This window comes from Rhyacophila brunnea, unplaced genomic scaffold, assembly GCF_057557595.1.
Source record: "Rhyacophila brunnea isolate RB1 unplaced genomic scaffold, BYU_Rbru_1.0 scaffold_13, whole genome shotgun sequence".
Taxonomy (NCBI): domain Eukaryota; kingdom Metazoa; phylum Arthropoda; class Insecta; order Trichoptera; family Rhyacophilidae; genus Rhyacophila; species Rhyacophila brunnea.
The window spans coordinates 6,614,283-6,629,026 of NW_028232785.1; the positions used below are offsets into that span (position 1 = coordinate 6,614,283).

Consider the following 14,744-nt stretch of genomic DNA (forward strand, 5'->3'; position numbering starts at 1 on the left):
AGCATGCTGTAGCAGATAGAGGAGGGTGCAAGGCCATTCACCAGCGCCTAAAAACTGGTACATTCTGGCTACGGGAAAGAAAACCCGTACAGAAAACCAGGGCATGTTTACGGGCCCTAAGGTGGCAGCCCCACTAGTGAACTCGGGTGCTGTGGGATGATCACCTGCACACCCTAAAACAACAGATTATTCCAAGCACAGAGAAGCCTCGGACCTCCGTTTTCATCTTGACGGCCTCGCCTGAATTCGATAGGCGGGAGGCGCAGGAGTTGGCGATGGACCGAGGGAAGTGGCGCCAACTTGTGCTTGCACTATGCCACAATGTTGGGACGTGACAGGGTGAAAGAAGAAGAAGAAGAAGATCCAAGCAATAATAACGATAAAAGTATATTATTATTTATCTAACGCTATCACAATTATCTTAATCTTGAATATATGCATATAGCAATACAATAATTCGAATTGAATAAATTTACAATGAGTAAACTACAAGGAAAATCACTTGACACGAGAATGCGTCTTTTTGTGTGACTTCATTACAGAAGGTCGAACGCAAGAGTATTGGCATTCATCACATTTATACGGGTTTTTACCCGAATGCATCATTTTATGGTATTTCATGTCAGTAGGTCGTATGCATGCGAAACTACATTCATTGCATTTATTTGGCTTCTCCCCAGAATGAGTCATTTTGTGTAATTTCATCTTACTTGATTGTATACACGAATAATCGCATTGGTCGCATTTAAATGGCTTATCACCAGAATGAGTCATTTTGTGCAATCTCATTGTACTAGAAGTTTTACAGGCGTAATCACATTGATCACATTTAAATGGCTTTTCGCCAGAATGAGACATTTTATGTAATTTCATCATACTAGATGCAATACACCCGTAATCACACTGATCACATTTGACTGGTTTATCACCTGAATGCGTCATTTTGTGTGAGTTCATACACCTAGCTGTTATAGACTCATAATTACATTCATCGCATTTAAATCGCTTTTCACCAGTATGCGTCATTTTGTGCAGTTTTATGTAACTAGAGCTGACACACGTGTAATTGCATTCATCACATTCAAAAAGTGTTCCACCAGAGTGAATCTTTTTGTGCAATTTCAAATATGCTAATTGCCTACATGAGAAATTACATTCATCGCACTGAAATATTTTCCCGCCAGAATGAGTCATTTTATGTGCTTTCATGTTACCGGATGTTATACACGAGTAATTGCATTCATCACATTTAAATGGCTTTTTACCTGAATGTGTCATTTTGTGGCATTTCATGTTACCGGATGCTATACACGAAAAATCACATTCATTACATTTTAATGGCTTTTCACCGGAATGCGTAATTTTGTGTAATTTCATATTACGAGATCCTATACACGAGAATTGGCACTCATTACACTTAAAGGGCTTTTCACCAGAATGAATCATTTTATGTGATTTCATGGTACTAGACTGTATACATGAGTAATTACATACGTCGCATTTGAGTGGCTTTTCACCAGAATGAATCATATTATGTTTCTTTAAATCATTAGAATAATTAGATGAGAATTTACAATTATCACATTTATATCGTTTTATACTAGAATTTAATATTTTTACACATTCATTATTATGAAGAGTTTTGTGAACTTTTAATAAGTGGAATGATGCGAAATTATCAAAACATAAACTACAAACAAAATTTTCTTTATAAAATAATGTTTTTTTCAGTTTTATAATGGCTTCTGATAATGCGGGCACAGCTGTGTCTAATTTAGTAAGCTTCTGATATACCTCGAGTTCCTGTTTAATGTCTTGGTGGTCAACCTTTACGTCATCGAAAGGCTCTTGTACTCCTTTGATATTTTCTGACGTTCTGACAAATGCAATATTAGCGAATGCATTCTTTACAGGAATAAACTAAAAAAACATTAATGAAAATTGAATTAGATAAATAATTTGCAAAGATTACTTATACAACTAGAAGTCTGTCATGTAAGAATGTTCACTGAGTACACTATCAAGTATGTACTTGTATTAGTATTCGGTGAAACTCATACTAGAAACACGTAACGATCACGTCACATGAGCGCACGTAAGCTCACGCCATGGGAAAATAGTGTGCAATGTAGTTTTACTTAGCATTTAACATTATATCACACATATGCTTCCGTATCATATCGTGCCATATCAGTGGATACCAGAAAACTTGGACTGGAATGAGGTCACAAAGAAAATTTGCCAAAGCATGTGGATAGATTTTTACCAAACGGCATTCCTAGAGAAGGTGAAATAATGTAGTAAGTGCATTCTTCCAGCCCCACAGTTGGTGCTCTGATTTGTAGAGACTCATTTGAAGATAATAAATTCACTGCTGAGCTACTAATTACCCCTTAATTACTCCAATTGGATAACATGCTAATGACCTCTGATGGCCTTCGGTCAGGCGCGGTGAGCGTACTGAACGAGTTAAACTGATACTGACGCTAAGAATAGGTCACACAATGGGTAAAAGATTTGTCCTCATGGAAAGAAACGATTTGCAGTTCTGCGACGAATGTGATGTTTCGGAAGACATTGTACCTACATATAGCTGTACAATAACCTTAATATGAACGACACAGAGTACAGCTGCAAATTGCAGATATCTTTGAGAATGTCGACGAATTAAAGGTGCCCTGACGGTGGGTAAGACGGATGAGCTTGGAAAATTGTAAAGTTCTTTAATATAATTGGATTGAGGACTTGATCAGCGGATCCCCTTCTGGAAGTGAAGAGGCGATATGATAGCGAGTCGCAGTCAAAGCCTCGGGAAAATCATTAAAAAATAATAGTTTCAGTTTAATAAATCTACCAAAATGTTTTTGAAGCTACACAATACTACCAACCTTACGGTTGCAGCTCGGCAGAACATTTTTATTTATTTTATACAAATAAACACATCATTGAGTCACGTTTTGCCAAGTAAAACTATTCATTTTATAGTAAAAATGTGATACAAGATTTCTAATAACATTTTAAATACCTACCAAGAAAAACAAAATTAATTATCATCGGCAAATTATGTCAACAGTGGCTCTACATGTTTGATTGATCGAATTCGAAGTGTTTTTTTTAACAATATTACTGTAATTATTAAAAAAATAATCTAAATATAAAAAAAGTATTACCAGAATAGTTTCGTGTCAGCGAAATATATTTGATAATGCTTCATAAAGCGTTTAGATGTATATTCATACATAAAATTCCGTTAAATCGTTTTACTACTAATACCAAATAATATTTATTATATTATCATAATGCCTAAATCCCCAATCAAAAATCCTCCAATCGACAGAGTTGGGAATATATTGATATTATTGTAATTGTAAATGAGTCAAGGCTAGACTAGGATGCACAGCTAAACAAAGAAAAAGAAAGTTACAGTTATCTGTTTCTGGGCGGACGAAGGGTCGAGAGTAGATACGGTCAGTTGGCTACCTACCCTAGAGCCTATTACGTCGCCTCTAAATACGATTCGCTACCCTTTTCGCGCCTAAGCGTGCGTTTACAAATGTTGTTAGTAATTAATTGTTACTTGTCAAGCGAAATATACTTAATGTCCCTGAATCAGTGTTTTTAATGAGTGGAAAAGTGTAAATCAACACTCTACGTAAACCCCTACGCTTCATTACGTAATACATACTATAATTGTACAAACCAGTGCCGACTGGTGGAGGTAGGCTATGTTATGCCTCCATAAATAGTGCACACTAAGCTTTGTAAAACATAACGTATTTATTTTCATTGAAATAAGACTTCAATTATTTACAGGTAGTGTTAGTTTTTTAAATTCAATTAAACCCTGCGAAACAAACCCTTAATAGTCAAAAAATACTCGTCTATCTATAAAATATATAAAATTATGCAATTAAATCATACAAATCTTTTGACATTTTATAGATAGAGTAATATTTTTTTATCTATTATAGTTTCATTTATGGAGGTATTAATGAATTTAAAAAAATTAACTAACAACATGTTTAATAATATGTTTTCTTAATCCAACGAAAACAAATAAGTACGAATGAAAAAGTGTGCACAATTTTGTCGTATCCTCCAAAATACACCAAAACTATATTGGCTTGGTTTTGGGTATAATTGATTTTTAAAACCTAGCCAATTCCATCTGTAAATTATTGCAGTCTTAGTTCAATAAAAACATATTACGTATGACTAACAAAGTTTAATGAACACTTTTTATGGCGAATCTTAACAACCTACCTCCACTCTTCTTTACTGGTATGAACATTATTACAAATTCATATAATATTACTTATATAGTTACCTGCGTTACTGGTTTATGATCCGAATAAGAGCAACCGGGTTGTGGTTCATCATATTTAAATGAACGTTTAAGGACGTCAATGGTGTCAATTCGTTCAAAATTAGCCTCAGATTTTATATCAGCCATATCTGGTGCAGAATTCTGAAAATATATTGTAATATACAATTGCATTTATGAGGATAAACAACTCAAGCCGTGTCAGCATATTGATCGGCGATACTAAATAACAGACCGGAATTACGAATCCCTTAAAACCAATTTCCCAGTCTCAAATTATTGCAAACTCAGTAAATAGCTGACTGCAATGATAATTTCTGCAAAATCCGTTTTTCTATATATCCAATGACGAATATTCCATATAGAAGAGCTCACTCAATTGTAATAATATGTAGATATTTCCTTGATATTCTTTCAAGATATTATTTTGATTGTGAGTTCGTCAATAAATAACGGGTAGATTGAACAGTCTCTGTATCGCAACGCACAGCATCTTATTTTACCAAGACTCGGACCTCAAAATAATATCATAAGCATTGTAAGATAACTGTCTTGTACCAACTGTATACCGCTGCAAGAAAAACACGCTCCTTCATTCAATGGAGCAACCGCCAAATCTCGACTTCTCATCTCTACTCCTGGTCAACCCTATCACCGCGGTCTCATCCCAGTACAACGAGACCCCCAAATATTTCACGGGTTTAAGATTTAAATGACGAATGTTAATTATTATTTACATAAAATCGTTTTGTGTTATACAATCCTAAGTAAGTCAGGTTATTAATACCGATGTCTTGTATTATACTCAGTGACGTTCCATGGGGGTAGGCAGATTGAGCGTCGCTGTGTGCGGCAGTTACACTAAGGGCGGCAAATCGAGGAGAATCATTGGGTATATAGAAATAGCTGTACCTAAGCTTAGTAGTTAAAACGGAAAATCTCCATTAAAAATTCAACTCACTGGTTGGACAATTACTATAAAAGTTTAAATATGATTATAATTTTTGTCGAGTTCGCGATGTCTGGTTTACTTCCATTGTCCTTAGACGTCACGTCCTTAGTGAACAGCAATGGCACGTGCAGATTTGCGAATTATATTTGAATGAGGTGTAAGTAGTGTTACACCCCCGAATGGTCCCCATTTGGGGATGTCTCTGTGTATTTGGAGAAGCCCGAGTCGGTATCAAATCCAACAAATAGTAAGGGCTGATTACGAAAATAAATAATAGAGCCGGCAATGCCGTAGATTACGACCGTTGAAAAGTATTTGCAACGTCGCCATTTTTCGACAACGCTCTCGTTAAAAGCGAACCTCCACATCCCGAATTCAGTAGTAAAACCATACAAAAATAAAAGTGACAGCGTGCTTGTCACTTTCGAAAATGGAGGGAGATGACAGTAGGTAGTAAGTACCTATATACTTACTTAAATTTTGTTTAAAATGTTTGCCAGTCACTCGCGAGTTTTGGAAGTTGCAGGTGTATTTTTAAATGTATCTGAAACCGTTGACTCGCAATATAGTCTATTAACGCAGAGATTGCATTTAAATTTAATTTAGTGGTAGGTATATCTTGTTAGTAATGTATCCATTCAACACATTTCTTAGATATTGTAGTCAAGGATGATAAAAAATACTCTGTAAAAAATGTGGCGCCATTTTGTCTAGGGACGTCACTGATTATACTATCTATTTCACATATTTGTTTTATCGCCCGTTACCATAAACTGTTGGGGGACAGAAGACATCAGACGAATCACTCGGTGCTTACGATATTGATCTAGGGATTGGCCTACCCACTATTTGATCTATCGTAATGTAAGCGAGGAAGTGTACTTTTATCCGTGGCGAAGGGTGGAGGTAGGCTGTTATGATCCGCCATAAATAGTGCACAATAAACTTTGTCACTCATACGTATTTGTTTTCATTGAACTTATGCTACAATTGACAGACGGTGTTGGTTAGTTTTTAAAATTCAATTAAACCCTGCGAAAGCCAAGCCATAATAGATAATAGTCAAAAAATACTCGTCTATCTGTAAAATATCTAAAATTATGCAATTAAATCATATATTATTGTGGATATTTTATAGATAGAATAATATTTTTTATCTATTACTTATTGTTTGGTTGAGAATATTGAGTATCGATGTCATAGCCGCATCTTAGGGGTACATTGGTGCGACCGCGTTACAAACACCCGAATTCGTGAGCAGACACAACAGCCTTCGGTGATTGAAGTTACCACAAAGAGACGCATTACGTGGTACTTAGATGCCGCCAAAGAGTACGGCACTTCGTACCCTTGTGGCACAGCCTCAAGGGCTAAGTCAGCGTGGCTATAAGAGCGACCTACGTCCTCCAGGTCTGACATGGGGAGGCGCAAGAGTCGGCGATGGACCGAGGGAAGTGGCGCCAACTTGTGCTTGCCCTATGCCCCAATGTTGGGACGTGACAGGGTGGAAGAAGAAGAAGAAGAAGAAGATTGTTTGGTTTAGGCTGGGGTTAGTGAATTCAAACAAATTAACCAACAATATGTATAGTATTATGTATTCTTAAGGCCATGAATTAGTTGAGGCACGGTCTAAAAAGATCGTTGCTAGGCGATGTGCGGATTGCGGGTCGCGGGTGCAAAAGACGCCTGTCAAACGAAATATAATTTCTCATATAAATCCAACATACGTCCATTTTATGTTCTGTTTATTATTCTATTAGTAACAATAATAATATATTCATTAACATGTTTTCTTTTTAAAGTAAATGGGTAACGTTTTTAGTCATCTTTACACGATTTTAGAATTAATTGGCCCGTCGGCATCACGCAGCAAAGTGACGTATGTCTGACTCCACGTTCTCTCAATGAATGAGAAGCGAGTACAAAATTTCGTCGCGCGTACAGTTGAAAATTATTTGGCGTTTCACTGATGCGTCACCTTAACTCAACTAAAACAAATAAGTATGAATGAAAAAGTGCGGATAATTTTGTCGGATCGCCCAAAGTATACCAAAACTATAATGATTTGGTTGAGACAGGGTTTACTTGATTTTTAAAAACTAACCTACACCATCAGTAAATTGTAGTCTTAGTTCAATGAAAAAAAATACATATGACTAAGTAACAAAGTTTAATGTACATTATTTATGTCAGATCTTAACAGCCTACTTCCACCCTTCGACACTGACTTTTATAACAATGATTACTATGCAGAACTTTTCGTTTATTTAAAGACTTCAATATTATTCTAACTGTGGCATAATCGTATCTAATGAATATTTTTAATATCTCCCGACCAGTGACGTCCCTAGATAAAATGCCGCCCCTAGCCAGCGCCAAAATGCCGCTTCATTTTTTTATACAGTATTTTTATCATCCTTTCATGAGTCCAATATATAAGTCTAAGAAATGTGTTGTATGGATACATTACTAACAAAATATCACACTAATGATTCGCAAATCTGCTCGTGTCATTTTTGGTCACCAAGCACTTCGATCGGCAACGGAAGTAAACTAGATATCGCGAACCCGATAAAACCGGTGACCTGATTTTTTTAATGGAAAGACATTTTCGTTATTACTAAGTTTAGGTAGCTATTTCTATATATTATTCCAAATGATTCTCCTCGATTTGCCGCCCTTAGAGAAACTGCCGCCCCCAAGCGACGCTAAATCTGCCTACCCCCACGGGACGTCACTGCTCCCGACCATGTCTGATCCTAATAAGATCATAATAATACAGGCCACATAGTGGATGTTTTATTAATAGTTTTTGTTTTACGAGAAATGGATGTCCACTTGCTCAACCTATTCGGTCCATACTCTGACACATACACAAATTGAAATACAATATGTATACTAGCCAGACCCCGGATTCGAACCTGGGACCCACAACGCCATAGACACGCTTAAGCCACGTGCTATCGTGGGTAAAATAGGAATACAGTTATTAGTTATCTATAGGTATTGCAATACCGAATGAAAATACTAATACCGGTATTTCCTATTGAATACCGGTCATCGTGAAATATATATATGAAAAAAACAAATGTATATCTTATGAATACATATATATTTACTTAAAGCTCTATAAAATATTAATATTGTGTAGCACGTGTCATTCATTGCTGATATCCAAAGGCGTTGAAGCGCAACGGAAGTAAACCAGACATCGCGTAACTCAAGAAAAAAGAAGAATGTTGCCGATTGATTTTTGCCGTATGGTAAAAACCGTATACTATGAAAGGAGCGTAAGTGTTTGGTAGCAAAAAGCTCGGAACTGCGGAAATTTACAATAGATATGCTCAAACGGTACATATAGCAGTGGGTCGTTTATGAGTTCCATCACCAACCAGTAATCTGACGGAACTGGTTGGTGATGGGACTCGCTCACTTCGCTCAAGGCGCTACTGAAACCGACTTGAAATAATAATCACATAACCTCAAACTGTCAAACTGGACCATCAGCTGTTTTGTACAAAAACTGACAACACGCACGCTGCTGCGTTTACTCAAATACAATAATTAGGTTATTTCAATGTTGCTTATCTTGTACTTTTAACGTCTTGGGTTGTTATGGTTTTTAAAGCATGACGCTTGTTACGCAGTGCTACCAATTTTGGTAAGATTATATGATTTTTCACCGAATTTATTGATATTAGTACCACTGTTTTACGGTGACTGGAAATATGAGAGCCCGCGCGACTAGCATGTCGCGTCTCTTCACGACCGTTTTAAAATTGAGAGATCCCAGTCTCGCCGTCAGCGAGCCGCCATTGAAATACATTAGCTAGATACTGGTTGAAATTTTGGTGTCAGATCCGTCGGATTTCAGTTGCCCCGTGGGAGGAGGGCCTTAGTATTAAATTGCACGATTACAGCTAAGAGAATAAAGTCGTTTTGAAAAACTAACCTCAAAATTGCAACTGGCATTGTCGGCGTCCTCATATTTTATATCAGTAAGGTGCTCCGAGCTGTTTGGATGATTTACAGGCACTTCAAACCATCGATGCCCTTCTGCAATAGGTTCCAAGTCTTCTGGTTCGCGCTTAATGTCCATTGTACGTGTAATAGGACTCGAGCCAGGATTTATTTTTCGTGGCAGACACAATGTAACAGCCGTGACAGCAGAATTTCATCATAGACAAAAATATGAGTATTGCCATTGTTGCAAAAATGTTAAAAATTAAATTCAAACCGATTCGGGGAAAAGGTATCGAATGATTCCAATACAGACAAAAGGTATTAAAACGTCGGAATATATTTATTTAAGAATACAAAACATTGTGGACATAACAAATCTAAATTCAAGATGTACACAACATGAGATTTACATTATAGCAATTATTACAATATAGAATATGAAACGCCTAGTTTCAAAGGGCCCTAAAACGGTTTTTGAAATTTTTTTAGTTATAATATATGCATTTAGATGGATATTTTTGTTACCTATATGATGGCCAAAGATTGAACTTTAATAAACGTCAAAAACCGTCACTTCGTATGATCAAAAATTAGGGTAAATTTCAAAACCTGCTAAAATGGTTGGGTGTGCTTTTCAAAAACCCCTATAATGGAAAGCCAAAATACTCCTTAGAATGTAACGAATTAAAAAATAAATACATAAAGTTCACAGATTTAAACTACCTAAAATAGTTTTTCTTATTTTTCTCAGAACTACCTAAAATCGTTTTAGGGGCTTTTGAAAATAGGCGCTTCATATAAATTACAATAACAAATTATCACAGAAAAAATATAAAGTTTCGAAAACAAAATGCAAAGTACCTAGGTACATCACTGAAAATGTCTATGTCTTTAAAGAGCGCATTTATTAATCTTGCACCCCTCGCCAATGGTGCCTGATGGGCTTATGGGAGAGGAATGTATTATGCCTTTTTGATGTCCTGACTAAACTAAATGAAGTGACGCCATTTTGCTTCTAAACTTTTTTTTCTTTTGACATCGTTTGGTAATGTCACTACAACTTTGTGTTCTCGTCCAATAAAAATCTAATGAATACTCATTTATCAGTGATAATCTTTTTATTTTATGTTAATGGTAGGTAATCACTGATTGCTGTAATAATATTGTGTAGGTAGATAAGTAATGTAAAAAACTGCTATTGAAGCAATATTTATAGCGATTGGCAGCAACGTTGCCATGTCTGCTGAAAGATAAATAGATCTACTGATATTTTTTGACAATATACTGATTTTTTTATGAAATCTACTGATATTATGTATTTTCCATAATATTTATAAATAACTGTCACACTATCGCATATCCGCATTGTCAATAATTATTGTCATTGAAAAATAATATGCATAATTTAGGAATATGCCGATAGGCGAAACCATAGTCACAAATAACAACTTTACTCTCAAATTTATTTAATCGACAATATAGATTGATGAAGACAATGACATTATTAATGGACAACGACTCAATACAGTAGCTAGCAAGTAAATTCGCACATGTATAGGTAGACGTCACGCAATTTCCATTATGCGATATCACGCATCGGGCATTTATAGCAATATTACCTTTATTGTAATGACGTTAGAAGTGTCTCTAGTATCAATGTTCATCTGCGCGAACCCATTCGAACCGAACCATTCGGCAGACCCGACAAAAAGCAATGGTAATTTATAGCAGTATCACCTTTATTGTAATAGCGTTAGAACAGATTATGCCATTCGGCAGACCCGACAAAAAAGTGAGTTTCATTTTTTTTTCCATATGAATGTCATTGGATGAAGAGCATAAAATATTTTAATACACATCGGAATTCCACATGACCTAACAGGATACTGGCTACACGGTACTACTCCCTGTAGGAGGATATATTTGGTAATGAAACACAAAATTACCTACTAAACCTTCTCGTGGAAACATTAATTGGTTTCAATTTTACAAAAAATGGAATATTATAACTAGGTATTAATAATCTATTTCAAAATCACAAGAGACCCTACAGACTCCATTAAAAAAATGCACGCAACATTAGCCCTGTCCACATACCCACGGACTTTTTCTGTTCTTCTCACGAATTCGTCACAGTGCATGGGTCGTCTGCGCATTGCGTGCATCAAGACGGTTTGAAAATGGCCGATTTTGTCATAAAATACTAGCGCTAAATTTTTGTTCAACACTCCAGCAACCTCGTATTTAATCGGGAAGGTTCGGGTGGTTCATGGAGTCTATGTTATTTGCAATATTTAGTTTAGTCTATACTCAAAGTCTATGGTAAAAGTTGATCAGATTGGAAAGCAGGATCATTTTTTACGGATTGAGGCCCATTTACCTTGATCACCTAATCTAACCTAACCTTTGAAATTCAAATTTATTTGGGTGCGTCCGTTTGAGCAGGCATTTTCTTTGTTTTTGCAACGCACATTAAGGGGGTTACTCAAATTTCGATTTATGTGACCCAGCTAATTGGTGAATACGGCTGTGTACAGGCACATTAAGTATTAAAAGATTTATATTCACAAATGTTTGTGTTAATATTTTTATTTAATTTCTTAATTCATAAATACAATGATTGATAGAACATTAAAAAAATAGTCATAATACAAGAGTATCCTTGCTTACTTGTTAAAAATTGTTGTTTTAATAGTCTTATAATAAACATGCATGCATCGTTAAACTTGTGATAATTTTAAAATACCTAGAAATCAAGTTTTTATATACATACATTTCCTATTCGCCAGAGTTCAATGGGTTCAACAGTAAAATTAGACGTGGTTTAAATTTCATGCAGAAGGAATTTCCAATAATTACAATATTACAACTAGAAAAACAGTATAGATCAGTATCAATAAAAAGACAGAACTTCATACAATAGTAGGAAAAATCGTTTAAATTATATTAGATTGCAGCATAAATGTAGTCATTCGAAAGGGCGACAGACATACAATAGCTTTAAACAAAAATTCATATAAAATGCACTACTAACTGCCAGTCACTATTCAAGAATGCATATAAGCGTACGCAACATACACTTAAAAGATCAGTTAGGTGTATGAAACATCATGTGTTTTAAGCATAAGACGTTTCGAACGTGGATATTAATAAACATTCCATTAAAAATGTTTATTCACCAGCATGATTCGTTGCATGTCTTTTAAGATCCCTAAGTCGAAAGCCTTTATATGAACACACATTGCATTTATAAGGTTTTTCACCAGTATGTGTCATTTTATGACTCGTAAGACCATCACGGCGTCTGGATCTAAATGAGCAATCATTGCATTTATAAGGTTTTTCACCAGAATGCGTCATTTTATGGGTTTTAAGATGAGTCAGTCTCAAGCATCTATATAGGCAGAGATTGCATTTATAAGGTTTTTCACCAGTATGTCATTTCATGGATTTTAAGATTACCAAGTTGCGAGCAACTAAATAAACACACATTGCATTTGTAAGGTTTTTCACCAGTATGAGTAATTTTATGTGCTTTAAGACTACTAAGATGCGCGCATCTAAATGAGCACACATTGCATTTGTAAGGTTTTTCAGCAGTATGAATCATTTTTTGCCTGATGAGATTACCAAATTGCGAGCATATATATGAGCACATATTGCATTTATAAAGTTTTTCACCGGTATGTGTCATTTTATGTGAATTAAACTCACTACGCCGCAAGCAACTAAATGTGCAAACATCAGATTTATAACGTTTTACACCAGAATGGAACATCTTATGCGCTTTGAGATGACTTAGTTCCGAGAATACGTTCTCTTGACTTTGATCAGACATCGCGTCCGTGTGAACCAATTTGTGACTTTTGAGAGCACTTCCGCATCCATAAACTGCGTTACAAATGTTACATATTAAATTATGTAGGAAATGTGTCACTCTTCTCAGAATAAGTCGAAGTTCCTTCGGTTTACCTCGTTCTAAGATTTCTTTTTTTATGTTGTGATCATCTACTGTTAAATCTGAATACTGTATCATTCCGTCTCCGTTTCCATCAGATGAACATTGTTGACTTCTATCTGCGTCCTGATGCTTTGTGGATAACCTCTTAGAAGAAACCTAGAAAACCATAATGTACGATCTCAATATCATAAATTTTAAGTACGTTTTATACTCATCAATTTTAGTCTTTTTAAGACGCTTTTTCATTTCGGCATCTCCAGACAATATTAAGTAAAGTAGTAGAACGCAAATGACGACAAGAAATAATAGTACCGCCTACCTACGTATTAAATAAATCAAAAAACTATGTGATACGTAAATATATAAAACTAATGCACCTACAGGAACACCCGGAAACAAATGCATAGAAGAGACTATAATACAAAAATTGTGGTACAACCATTGCCGACTCAAATAGAAAGCCGATACATTCACAACGACTGGTCCTACTTTTTCCGCCCCTCCCGTTGTTGTCGATGGATGACCTGTCATTGTTCTATAGAGTGCTCATACGGACGCGTCTGCCGTCTTCACACAGAGAATGGTTTGATTTAAATAGATAATTTACATGATAAATAATACACTAGCATTCACACACCTTCTACAAATGTAATGTATAGATCAATGCTACATATTTTTTTGGAAATCGATATTACCACCGGTTTTTATGCAAAGGACTAGTCTGACTTTGACAGCTGATGAAAAACAGGAATGTATATTATTTATTAATAGCACTCATGGTTAATATATTTTATTTGAGAATGTTTTATAATTCAATTTGAAACGAAAAAGGGCTAATTAATATGTCAAGCGATCTGGGATCTGATTTTGACAACTGAAAAGTGGACCACTCGTTGCTTGTGCAAAAAGTTATGGTCAGACTTTATTAATCTAATGATGGCGGTGGGTACAACCCATGGCAGCTATATATATAGTAGGTATGTGTATATATTATTACCAAATAAAGCCCCTCCCGAAAGAATGACTTCAATTCAGCATCGGAATTTTAATTTAAAACTACTCAGCCCACAGTTTTACAACCCCGGATAAATATCACTAATAATATTACGAAAACGATGTCAAAAGGCAATCGCACGCCCGGACTCTGAGGTACCCACCTGTAAAGGGACATTCAACCTTGAAAACATCCCAAATGCATCGTTTTAGTAATCTGTTAAGTCTACCCTTCGTCCCGCCAGCCCTACACTTTGACATCCTACGCCCCCTAAGATGCTCTTTGAAAAATCAGTCAGAAATTCATCGCCGAAGTAGAAAGTCGCGACCGATTTCTTTGCGGGTTACGCGACGCCCTGCAACTGCTGAAGAAATATACCGAATGGAAAACAAAACCAACAGTGTTACCGTGTAACCGAACAAAAGTTAATCAACCCTCCATATCAATTGTCAAGTGAAATCTAGAGCCGTCTCTAGAGCGATACCCCTTAACTTTATGGTGTTAATAATAATCCTAATCAGCGACCCGTGCAACCTAATAAAGGTTAATC

General features: G+C 35.8%; 1 long non-coding RNA gene across 1 annotated transcript; it reads right to left on the reverse strand.

Annotated features, from left to right (window-relative positions):
• Positions 1-375: 375 nt before the first annotated feature.
• On the reverse strand, positions 376-9,433 carry LOC147076298 (uncharacterized). Its single transcript, XR_015069586.1, has 3 exons — positions 9,229-9,433; positions 4,328-4,468; positions 376-1,920 (listed from the first exon to the last, which is right to left on the reverse strand). It is a non-coding gene; the product is annotated as an uncharacterized LOC147076298 (long non-coding RNA).
• Between the last annotated feature and the right edge of the window lie 5,311 nt (positions 9,434-14,744).